Source organism: Monopterus albus, unplaced genomic scaffold (assembly GCF_001952655.1).
Source record: "Monopterus albus unplaced genomic scaffold, M_albus_1.0 scaffold2.1, whole genome shotgun sequence".
Taxonomy (NCBI): domain Eukaryota; kingdom Metazoa; phylum Chordata; class Actinopteri; order Synbranchiformes; family Synbranchidae; genus Monopterus; species Monopterus albus.
In genome coordinates this window covers 7,363,133-7,375,526 of record NW_018127882.1, presented here as the reverse complement: position 1 = coordinate 7,375,526, position 12,394 = coordinate 7,363,133, and positions in this window count along the sequence as shown.

Genomic DNA, 12,394 nt, shown 5'->3' with positions numbered 1-12,394 from the left:
TTCAGCATACTGCATGTGTTGTAAAGTATCAGCAATTAAATGTGCACAATTCTCACTCATTCATGTTTTTCTTCTGTTGTACTGCTGGCTTACATTATAAAGAGTAGCACCAATGCATTTCTGTTGATCAAATAGAAAGACTGAGGAGGCTACAGCCAGGTGAAAGCTGACAGTCAGGCCTTAATTTCCCCAAGCTGCACACATAGATACAAACATAACAGACCCTATCAATTCAATAAAGACTGACATTGTCCTTTTGATGATTCCTAGTAAATGGTGTACTTGACAAAACAGGTGCACCTCTGAAACCTTTTAAAGAAAAAACATCCCATTCATGACCTTTAAATTAATTTTCAAATTAGGCTTGTTTGTTTCCGTTCTCTAAATAATGCAGACAAATACATTTGATCATCAAAATCCTACCCCTGACACCTGTTGAACTGCTTTGGTGAGGAAAAACCTAACACAACATATAAATCAATATTTCAGTTATGATTTCCTAGCCTTTGCTTGAACACTTAAAAATAAATCTCATTACCTGTGAACATTTCTGATAAAGTCTGGCACCACTGACGGTGTTCTGAACAACTTGCTCGGAACATTGCCAGTGTTGCCAGACTTTTTGCTTTCCAGTTTGTTTTTCCTGTGTTTGTGCACCTTGACACTGGGCAAAGTTGCACCAGTAACCTTTGCAACATTTCTGATAAAACAAACAAAAAGGGAAAATGCAATTTATGATTCTCTATATTCCTGATATCATGAAGTAAGCAAGAAAAGTATTATGCTTACAATATACTTATGAAAGAAGATTTGGCTTCCATTTGCGTCTGTTTTCACTTTAAAATAGAAATAAAAACTGTCAACTTTTAATTCAACTGGAGTCAAAATTGTATACAGTAACTACAGCAAATACTGTACAGTAAAACAGGGTAAAACTGTGTTGATGGTTTATCTTCTCCTTGATCTTTCAGCACTCTCCTGTTTAGCTTGTCAGTTTTCATAAACACTTTTGGTGTTGCGGGGTCCCATCCAAATGTGCTGTACAGTATACCTGCCTGCACGTGGTTTTAGCATCAGTTCTCTTGTACAGAATCAGAATCAGCTTTACTGGCCAGGTGTGTTGGACACAAGGAATGTGACTCTGTTACAGCGGCTCTCGATGTGCATGTACATATCCCCATGCAAGGCAAGAGCAAGGGGCAAGTAAACAATATACCAACATAAGGCTGTGTAGTATAACAAAATAAACAGTGTAAACAAGCAATAAACAATGCAATCAATACAAAATAAACAGTATAAACAGGCAATAAACAATGCAAACAGACAAAGGAATGTTCATTAGGAAGTGAGATAAAATAGAACAAAAATGGAGTAATTAAAAATGGAGACCTGTACGGATCTGTATAATCTGTACAATGCATAGTTACCGGTATTGCACTGGGGAAAGGTATTGCACTGAGGGTTAATGTCCAGTCATACTGTCCAAGTGTTAATTGGAGTGACGGCTCGGGGAAAGAGACTGTCCTTGTGCCTGGTTGTCTTGGCGCACAGTGACCTGTAACGCCGTCCAGAGGGGAGGAGTTCAAACAGATTGTGTCCTGGGTGTGAGGGGTCTGCAGTGATCCTCTCCGCCCTCCTTTTGACCTGTGAGGTGTACAGGTCCTCCATGAAGGGCAGGTTTGCACCAATGATCTTTTCTGCAGTCCTGACTGTCTGCTGAAGTCTGTTCCTGTCCTGGTTGGTTGCTGAGCCAAACCAGACAGTGATGGAGGTACGGAGAACAGACTCGATGACTCCTCTGTAGAACTGTATCAGGAGCTGGTGCTCAGGAAGTATAGCTAGCAATTCTGGTGTTTTTAAATCATGCTTTTTATAAATCCACAGAAAGCAGAACTAATTATTTAAGGGAGGCTCATATTAAATGTGATGAGAGTAAAACTAACTGCACCACTGTTATATACCCTAAAATTATGCTTTTATTATGGCCTGAAAAAAAGTTGCATCAGAATTGATAACAGTTAACCAGATTTGATCTGATCTGAGATATTGCTGTGCAGTCAGGTAGATGGATAGTCTGGAGAACTGCTGCATTTTCCACGAATATTAGTTGTTTTTTTTATTTTTGCTAACACACTAAAATGACACACCTGGTGCAATTAATATGACACCCAGGAAGCAAATCCTCACATCAACTCTCCAAATCTCTCAAAATATTTTCTGCTTTGCATCCATGTAGCAATTTAAAATAATAATATTGCAGAACATTACACACATAAAACTCTACATAACACACAGAAAAGATATTACAGATTTCAGTCCACAAGTCAGGGTTGGGAGAGACAGCTAAATCATTTTCCCACTTATTCACTGGTAATGTTACTGTTGAGTTTATAAAATTTGGATAGTATTTGCCTTAAGGTCATTTTCTGTATTTACAGTATTTTCAACAGTCCGCATACAGAACCTAAAACCAACAACGAACTGCCTCTCACAGGTATTGTCTGTCAGTCTCCAGCCTGGATCAGCTTTTTCATCTGTGCCATACACCACTGTTCTTCAAAAACAATTAAAAACGCATCACTGGAACACACCACTGCACTGACTGATACATTTTTGCATTAGGAAACGCAAGACCTGCAGATTTGTTAAAAATGTTGCACTGAAACTCCAGATGACCGTAACTTTTTACAGCTTCTGAAGTAGCAAGACCCAACTGCACAAGCACGAGCTCTTTGTGAAAGCATGAGTAGCTGGCGGATGGGGAACAGTGAGTTCACATGGAACTCTTACACAGGGCCAACTGTTCAACCTCCTATCTCTACGCAGGCTTGTCACCATCTCAGATGAGACCTATGACTATTGTGTCATTTTGCGAACTTCAGGAATTTAACAGAGGGGTCCCCTGAGGTGCAGTCGTTGGTGCAGAGGCATAGGAGCAGAGGGGAGAACACACATCCCTGGGGGGCACCTGCGCTGACTGACTGGGTGTTGAATTGGATTTTCCTCAGGTTCACCTGCTGCCTCCCGTCTCAGAAAGCTGGTTATCTACTGACAGGTGGGGGTAGGCACAGTGAGCTGGGTGAGTTTAGAGCGAAGGATGTCTGGGATGGTGGTGTTGAACTCTGAGCTGAAGTCCACAAAGAGGACCTGTGCATAGGTCCCTGGAGAGTCGAGATCTTGCAGGATGTAATGTAGCACCATGTTGACTATCTTGCAGGATGTAATGTAGCGCCATGTTGACTGCATCATCCACTGACCTATTTGCCCAGTAGGCAAACTGCAGGATCTACAGCAGTCGGGCTGTGATGTACTTCACATTCATGTTGTCTGACAATTGATGGTTCTCAGCAGCGTTGAGGGGTGGTTTCCTGTAGCTGGTGATGTTCTGAAGGCCTCTCCATACTGATACAGGGTTGTTGGCTGAAAACTGGTCTTTCAGTTTTTCAGCGTAGCTCCTGTTGCCACTCTGATCTCCTTTGTCAGTGTATTTTGGGCCTGGCTGTACATGATCCTGTCCGCACTTCTGTAGGGCTCCTCATTAGTATGACAAAGCTGCTTGTTGTATGTGCAAAAGGTCTTGGTGGGCACTGGCAATATTACACTTTTATTAATCTCTAATATTCCAGTTTGTGGTAATTTTATTCCCCATTTCCTGGTGTGTTCTGACATGCCATCTGGTCTGTATCATCTTTATGTTCATTGGTTTTCACACAAACCAATTTTACTGTAATCTTAAAGCACAGAGGATAAAATAATTCTGTCTATTTGCTTTGTCAGCATTTTGTGCAAATTCTTAGATAGAAATAACATCAGAACATGGTATATTGATATCTCTTTCAAAAGAAATGTCAACATTGTCTTGGCATATAGTTCCTCTATTCAGTAAAGATGGCACACCCAGGACCCAGCATGTCTCACCTGTTGTAAACATGCAGTGGATTTGTTGCATGGCCCTAATCTTTATGTAATTGTGGGGGTGGGAGGAGTGATCTTCCTTTTGTGGCTGTTCTCAGTCTAATGCTGATAAGACTATTTAGATCGAACTATGGCAAAGGCTTTGGGGAAGTCTTTTGTTAAGTAGATGTTAGCGCATAAGGGATAAGACTGACTTGCTTTCATGTTAAACAACAAAGTTTTGGATAATCCACTGACAATGTAAGCATAATGTGTTGTGTCCATTAGCAGGAAGGGCTCCAAGCTCATCTTACTGGATGGTTCAACAGATTCCAAACTGAAACTCGTAGTCCAATCTTACATTAAACTGAGTGAGCAAAATATAAGGAGGCAACAATGAGTCTATTAGCTCTAATCCCTTAATGAAAATAGCCTTCACTTTCAGGAATTCCAACCAAATACAAACATTCCTAAAGTGGCTTGAAATGACAAGATACACATACAGTATCCTAACAGCATATCATTTGTAACACTATGACCAAATAATCATGGCTTCTTCATTCAAATACATTTTGGCAAAATTTCCACTGAGCAAAATCCTTTTCAACTGTTAGGTAACTTTTTTATTGAGATAAGGCAATTAATGTTCACAAATTGTGTCCTGACAAACTCTGAAACTAATATACTGCATTACAGTTGTCCCTGGTTATTGTCAGTGTCTCCAATTGGTTACATCGGCTGTTAATGTGTGGCAAATTGTCAGTGTAACATGCTTCTGACAGCAGCATCTATGGCCACGTCTTACACCTCTTCCCCCCAGATGACCCATGCAGAATTCTATTTGCACTGCTGAGTGTATTTCTATAAAATGTCACTGGCATATGAAGCAACAAGGGCTTAGAAATGCTACAGTTCAGTTTGCAAGAATGGGAGCAAATGCTACGATATATAGAATGTGTAGCCTATGCTAAGAATGTCTGCAATCTCTACAGTGATAGTGGTGAGTATGATATGATAACATATAGGTATTTTTCTCAGTACAGCAACATCATGATAGTTAGAACCAAGCTGTAAAAATGAAATAATTTTATGACTAAAGCTGAGTAGACCAAGAAAACAGGTCAATCATTTACTGTACATGTGGGACAAGGGCTGCAAATTAGCTTTTAGCTGTAGACGTCCCATATGCACTGCATCAGCTGACTATGTGTGACAGTGTTTAGTTGCATGTGTTCCTGTAAAAAAGTAAAATATTTTCAAAGAGCAGGTCTTAATATATAGTATATATAAAGCTATATTATGCAATTTTTTGACTCAAGGTAGAAAAAGTAGTATTGTTATTGTAGGTTTACTCTTCTCTCCTCAGATGGTCAGCAGCTGTCATTCATCATTTCACTAGCACCTGTGCTAAGCGGTGTTTAGAAACCATGACAGGCTCTGGAGAATCAGGTTGCAAATGCCAGCATTTTATATAAAAAAGTAAATGACTAAAAATGCTAGTATGGTCCTGGTGGCACTTTCTGTGTCCCCTAATTTTGGTTATTGTTGACTGTTTTCATAACACAAACCTAGCAACAGGTGAGTGGATCTCTGTGCGCTCACTGATACAGAAAATTTGTTTAAAGTCAATTATCATGGCCCACGCTCAGGTTCACAATCAGCACCAAGCAGACAGGAACTGGGCAAACAAACCAGAAAATTAGCAGGAAGATGGGATAGCAACAAGAGTTATTCTGAGCAAGGAAGCTGGTAACTGGCAACAGGAATAGCTTAAACACTAAGGCATGCTAACATGCTAAAGCAGCATGCTATCAGGCAATCTGGTAAATGACACAAAAACAGCCGCTACATATAGACACACACAAGACACTAATTGGAGATTAGAAGCAGCTGAAAAGGCAGACAGTGTCTTTGGGTCGATAAGAACGAGCAACGGGTGAGAAAGATGGATGACAAGAAACACAAGGGGTGCCTGGTGGACAAGTGAGGAATGGCCAATCCAGAAAAAAACAGTAAAAGACAAAAAACATGCAAAGCATGGATGAGAGGACAGATTAGCTGTGGCCACATCGTGACAAGTTTGTTGTTTGTTATAAAATGGATTATTCTGTGTAACTGGGATATTATTTCTGGAAAGGCACATTGCTGTCCTGAAGCTTTCTAACTCCTGAGGTTAAACATATGCTTAAGAAACCATACTTTGATCCTGAATAATTATTGGCTGTGAATAATAATTGGCTTTATCCTTCCAATCTATTCAGAAGTACTAAAAAGAAGTGTGCCTCAGCACCTTTCAGCTCACAAAACACATCCTTTCAATCTACCTTCATGGTCTGTGACACCAGTTAAACAGCATTTAATTAAGTGGTAAATTATCTTTTGCTTACTCCGATTTCAGATCTGTGCTTCTCTTATTGAGTCTCAGTGCAGCTTTTGACACCATAGGTCACTGTATACTCCTATACCTAAACTGTCTGGAAAACCAATTTAACATACTGTATGTGGCCAGGCACATGGTTAAGGTATTCTTATCTGAAAGAACATAGTGTGCTTTCTTATAACAATGCTGCATCGATATTTTCAGATGTGAAATATGTAGTACCCCACAGCTCCGTTCCCGGTCATCTGCTTTTTTTCTCTGCATATTTCCAGTCTGTCCTCATTCCCAGGGCATCAAATCCTGACAATATGTCAGGTACTTTTAGCATCTCATACAGATGCTACCTTCGGCATCTGTATGAGACACACAGGGTTTTCAATAGAGTATCCAGTCATGTCAGTATTTGATGCCCAGAGCGAGAGGTCGTACTACGAGTATATGAAGGGAGAAAGCCCATGCTAGGAGGTGGCTGGGATAGATGGTGGGTCAAACAAACACTGAACTTTCCCATGGGAGAGCAGAGTTCTCCCCTGCATGTAATGAAGTGTTTTTGAAATAGCAAGTGTTTTAACTCAAACCATAACATTTTCCTAAGCCAAACCACAGTTTTTTTGTGCCTACACACAATCACATTGTTTTGAGTGTCACAATTACCATGTCGCTTCTGTGTACTGATGCAAATCGACTAACTCTTATATGGATGCTACAGGCACACTTTGGCGCCAGTACGAGATACAAAGAGTACTTGACAAAACCTCAGTATTTAACACCCTGGGAATGACAACATGTTGACATTTCACCTCTTGGCCAAATTATGCATAGTCAGATATTCAGCTGTATGTGCCTGTAAAGGTGGAAGACCCTTCTCATATGATTTAATTAGACACTGGAACCAGTTTGATCAAGTGTGTGATTTCTCAAAGTCTGACAGTCAAGAATTTTAGTGTTATCTATGATCCTCCTCTCTCTTTTGATCAGCACATTAAAGACATCACCATGACTGCCTTTTTTTTATCTACTGTATGTAACATGCTTAATTCAAACTTTCTGTCAGTGGACAATGCAGAGATCCTAATTCATGCCTTTGTGTCATCCTGATTTAATTATTGTAATGTTTTGTTTCCTGCCCTGACAGGTGCTAATTCTAAGTTTTCACATGGTTTCAAATGCTACACCAGAATTTTTAACTAAATCCTGATCATGTCAAGATATTACACCAATTTTAGCTTCCCTTAATTGGCTCCCTATCCACATCAGATCAAACTTGTCTGGTCTCCTTAAACTTTATATTTTATCCAGTGCTCTTCAATCTTAAAATACTGGGCTCCTGTCTGTCCCCGGTGTAAAAAGACGCCTGGTGGCTGCAGGGCCTTTTCCTATCGTTCTTATCTTCTTCCTCTGGAATCATTTCCCCAGTGACATCAGAATCTTTGACTGCTGAGGCCTTTAAATCCAAACTTAAAACTCATCTTTATGCCCTATTTCAACTCAACTTTCAGTTGAATTATTCTGCTATTATTGCTCCTGTTACCCTTCTCCCTCTGAGAGACTGATCAATGTATATGTTAAACCTATTACATACAATATAATACATTTTGTCCCAACAAGATTACTATAAACTTCAAAAAACCAGCGTATTTCTCTAACATTCTGTTTGTTCCTTAAAGCACGTGAGCATTTCTCTCTTTCTGCTCCAACTCTCTCACTCTCCCTGTTTCCTCTTCTGGCTCCCATCAGCCATCCTGGGACCTCTCTCTCCAATTGCTGCTGGTGCTACTTTCCAGAGGTTTTTGATCTGAATATTCATCCTCCATGAGTTCTAGCCTCATCCTTGTTTCTCTCTCTCTCCCTCCCTTGTGCTCATGTTGTCCTCTTATTTCTCTTTTATGTGTGCTTGTTCCTTTCTCCTATATACTATGTGTGAATAATGTGCTTAGATTTTGCCACCTGTGTGTTTGTGTAGTTTCCCTCTTCTCTCTCTTTCCAGGAGAGGAGGTCATGTGACTATCTGTTGGACCCTGGAAATTACTATATAATTACAGCCTATAATTCTGCCATTCTGAGATATGTCACTCTATTCTGCACACATCTATCACATGTTTGTTCATCCTGGAAGATGTTCTCCTTGAGGTTTTGGGGAGTTATTCCTTCTTTGATTTGAGGGTCGAAGGACACAGGATGTCATGTGCCATACAGACTTTAAAACCCTTTCAGGCAAATTTGTGACACTGGCTTTATAAATAAAATTCAAATTGACTTTCACTATGTCCTTGAGTCTTTAATATACAGTTGTTGTGTCAGAGGGCATTAGAAAAACCACCAGGAAAAAGCTGCTGCTCTTTGTTGTTTAGTGATTTCAGACCAGTTACCTACATGTACTTCTAAATGATTATTTTACATTTATTTTAGAAACTACAGTATGAGGGAAGGGCTTTTACAGAGAATCAAGCATGCTCTTATCTCCTCTGCAGTTTGATTATAGATTAAACAGAGGAGTTGAGATTGCCACCTTTACCCCACTTCATATCTTCTAATCATCCGAAAATAGCACTCAAGCAATCCACCATCACCAGCCACACAGTATATCCATGAGAGTCGTGAATTCTTTTCTCAGTGAATCCTCATCGTTGTTGATTTGCTGGAGAAACATTTGGTACCTTCTGTTTGGACAGTGTGCTTTTGTTATTTCTTTATACAGCTATGATAAACCACAATAAGAGGTTTATACTTAATTTAGAGGATCACTTAAATTATACAGTAGCAGTTAAGTTAAGTTGTGCACTAATTGAAGGCTTTTACAGCTGTGAAAGACTGTACACTTGACTGGGTGGAGACCTGTACTTTGTAGCAACAATACCTGACTCTAAACTGACTTTTAAAAGGAGCTATGTAACAATATTCATTAAAGGGACAGTGGCTTGTGACAACTACATCTTGAAATTTTGTCCATATCAATCTTACCCTACTGCTGACTGCAAACAAAAAAACAAAAACATTTATGGGGTAAGGTAGTACATTATATCAGAGTGCCCACTGCCTTGGAGCGAATAAGTCCTTTTCTGTTCCTAATTCCTAATTTCTATTTCTTATTTAGTATGTAATAAAATATGGACCAAATAAAAATAGTTTAGTTTTGCTTTCTCTCTTCTATGTTCTCTGTGCATTTATGCTTTCTGTCTCTTTCTTTTTCTTAAATTTTAAAGAAAATTCTTAAGAAGATCCACAATCACACTCCATATACTGGATGTCCTTAACACTTCATCCAGTTTTTCGACTGTTCTAGTATGAAGAGACATCTAAGGTGAGGAGAGAAAGAGGATCTCGCAGATACTGAGGGGGTGAGACTTTTGTAGAACAGCTGTTGGTAAAGTTTCAGGACAGCAAAGATGATTTGTGTCAAATCAAATAAGCACAAAATTACACAAAGTGGATGTATAATTTGTCAAAAGGTGAATAAAAGAATGGCCTAATACACTGAATATCACTTTGCTGCTTTTTGGTATTTTACTCTGTATTATAAAATTAGACAAATATTACTCTACTTTCTTCAGCAATGCTTTAAAAACTGACCAATTGAAAGACCAGGTACAAAAACAGAGCAGATTCCAATGACAAGCCTTGGAAATTTGTTAAAACACCAAGTTAACTAAAGCAATGTTGCATTCAGTCCATGCACACTGGACCAAGGGAAATCAGATCCCTGCTCATCACTGGTGAGATTGATCCAGAGCCAGAGTTTGCGCTCCTGCAGACAACAGTGAAATTTTCCTTGAGGTTACAGAGGGGGTGCAAGGCTAGAATCACTTCCTCAAGCCCTGGAATCTGTGTCCCTAAAGCAACGCTCCGATCCTAATTGGCTTTTGTGATTGGCTTGTTAGGTAGCCAGGGTTCTACCCTGAAACTCCCACTCAGGTGCTGGGGGGGGGCGTTCGTTTTCACCATGAGCCACTGAGCCTTAACAAGATTTCAGGTCTTGCAGGCAGGCTGCTATGATCCTCATGAGGGCAATCAGTAGACTCTCTCACCCCCTGTGTCTTAGGAAGGGACTCTCTCAGGTGATGGCCGGGGCCAGGGATCAAGGAGTGTGTCACTATAACAGTCTTCTTCTTTTAAAACACAAGTTCATTCCTCACCTCCAGTCCATTCCACTAATTAAACTTGATGCTCTGGAAGAAGTTTGGCTTCAGCAGTTATATAAACCTCAGTGATAATCACCGCCAGTGTTAAGCCACCACACAGACTGCAGAGAACCGAGTTTGCTTAAGTGTGTTTTTTTTAGGCTTCAGAATCCTACAGTCGTTTGGCCTTTTGGAGATGAGCATGTCAGTGCATTTAACAACGTATCCCTGGGGACATGGCTAAAACTGCTATTAATAATATTGACAGAGTGGCACCTTACCTTTCATAATATCCTGTTAAAAATGTTTTCTCATTGATTGTGCAATTGACTTTTTTAATGCAATATTAGCATGCATCTCATAGTAACAAGCAGACTGGCTTTTAATGACACAAAGTGGATTCACCAAGAAGCCATACAGATCATTAGAGATAATGTTAACATTCAAGAACTTCCTCTAGAGAAGACATGTGAAGTAAACTTGGAACTTTCTTATTCTACAACATCGTCACCATAAAAAAATCATTCACAGAAGACTTGTTTCTAATTAACAGCATCTCAATAACAAGAATTTCCTTCAGTGCACAATATTAATGTCCTTGCATTCCAGACAAGTGTGTGTGAAAGCAACTGTTCGGTGCACACATTTTTGAAATGAGTTTCTCATAATGATTGGAATGACTTAATTCAGCTACACAGTTGCCCAAGACTATACATGGACTTTGCGTTTATGCATCAGATGTTTTGGAAAATCACGTCTTGTTCATTGCAGTTCCCTTCTTGTTTATTGGAAAACACCTTTGTCCCCTGGAGTAATAGCCTGAAATAGCAGGTTGTTCGAAAAGACAAAGAAATGACTAAATACACGTGATATTTGGTGAGGCTGAGGTCAATTATGAACTAGGAGACTAAGCTGCTGCTAAATTTCAAGTTCTAATTCATGGATTTGAATTTGATTCATAACAAAAAAAGAAACAGAATGGAGTGAAATACTTTTATCAAATTGCAATTTTTGTTAATTCACCATAAAAAAGGCAGCTGAAAAATTAAATAATTTATTTGTATGTCCCCATTCTCATAATGTTGGATCTAGACTCATTATTCATGGAGGAGAATGGGCAGATTCAGACAGACATACACACAGACCGGTACTATAGATAGACTGGTACTGCGAATAGAATCCAGTTTTACAGTTAAGAGTTAATAATTTCAGAAATTAGACCACACAGTTTTTTTTTTTTTATGACAATTCCCTCTTCCTGCTCCAGCTGCGTGTTTAGGAGGGACTGCTGATCATGAACACTTCCCCCACATTGTGCGGTCTTTGGCATCACTCCCTGCTCTGTCATTGGCACACTCTCCCATCTTGCATTTAAAATTATAGGAGACAAAGAATGGAGATGTGTGGCGGTTGTTTGTTAATGACACAACACCCTCATGAGTTTGTGCTGGCAATCTGCCTGGCCACCAGAACTGTGGCACACTACTAGAAAACTGGAAGTGAACCCAATCTCATTTTTAAACATGCATATTTATTTAGTCATTTACCCAGCAGTCATTAGGGCTATGTGTGCAGCTTTTTTCCTGTGATCTACTCAGACTAATTATATCAAACTTGCTCTTTGGGTTTTAATTTGTTTACAATAGATGATATAAATGAGGCCTTGCTCCCGATGACTTCACAGATGATTGAAGTGTTACACTTAAATGCAGCTGTAGTGAGAACGCAGCTTGATAGGGTGTCCCACACCACTAACCCAGTTATTGGCATGATTGGACTTATGGTGCAGCTTAACAAACACTGGCATGCACCTTGAAAACAGTTACGTATGCCAACCCTGTCTCTGAGAATTATGTTCAAATACTATTAAACTGCTTTCCCAATTATGCTTTGGTGGCAACGTAATCACTAGCTAAATTATGTTTAGAGTTGGCTACTTTCAAAATCTAGCTTCCTCTTACTGGTTTTTCAAGGAACGTAAACTATAGCTTTAAAATGTCGT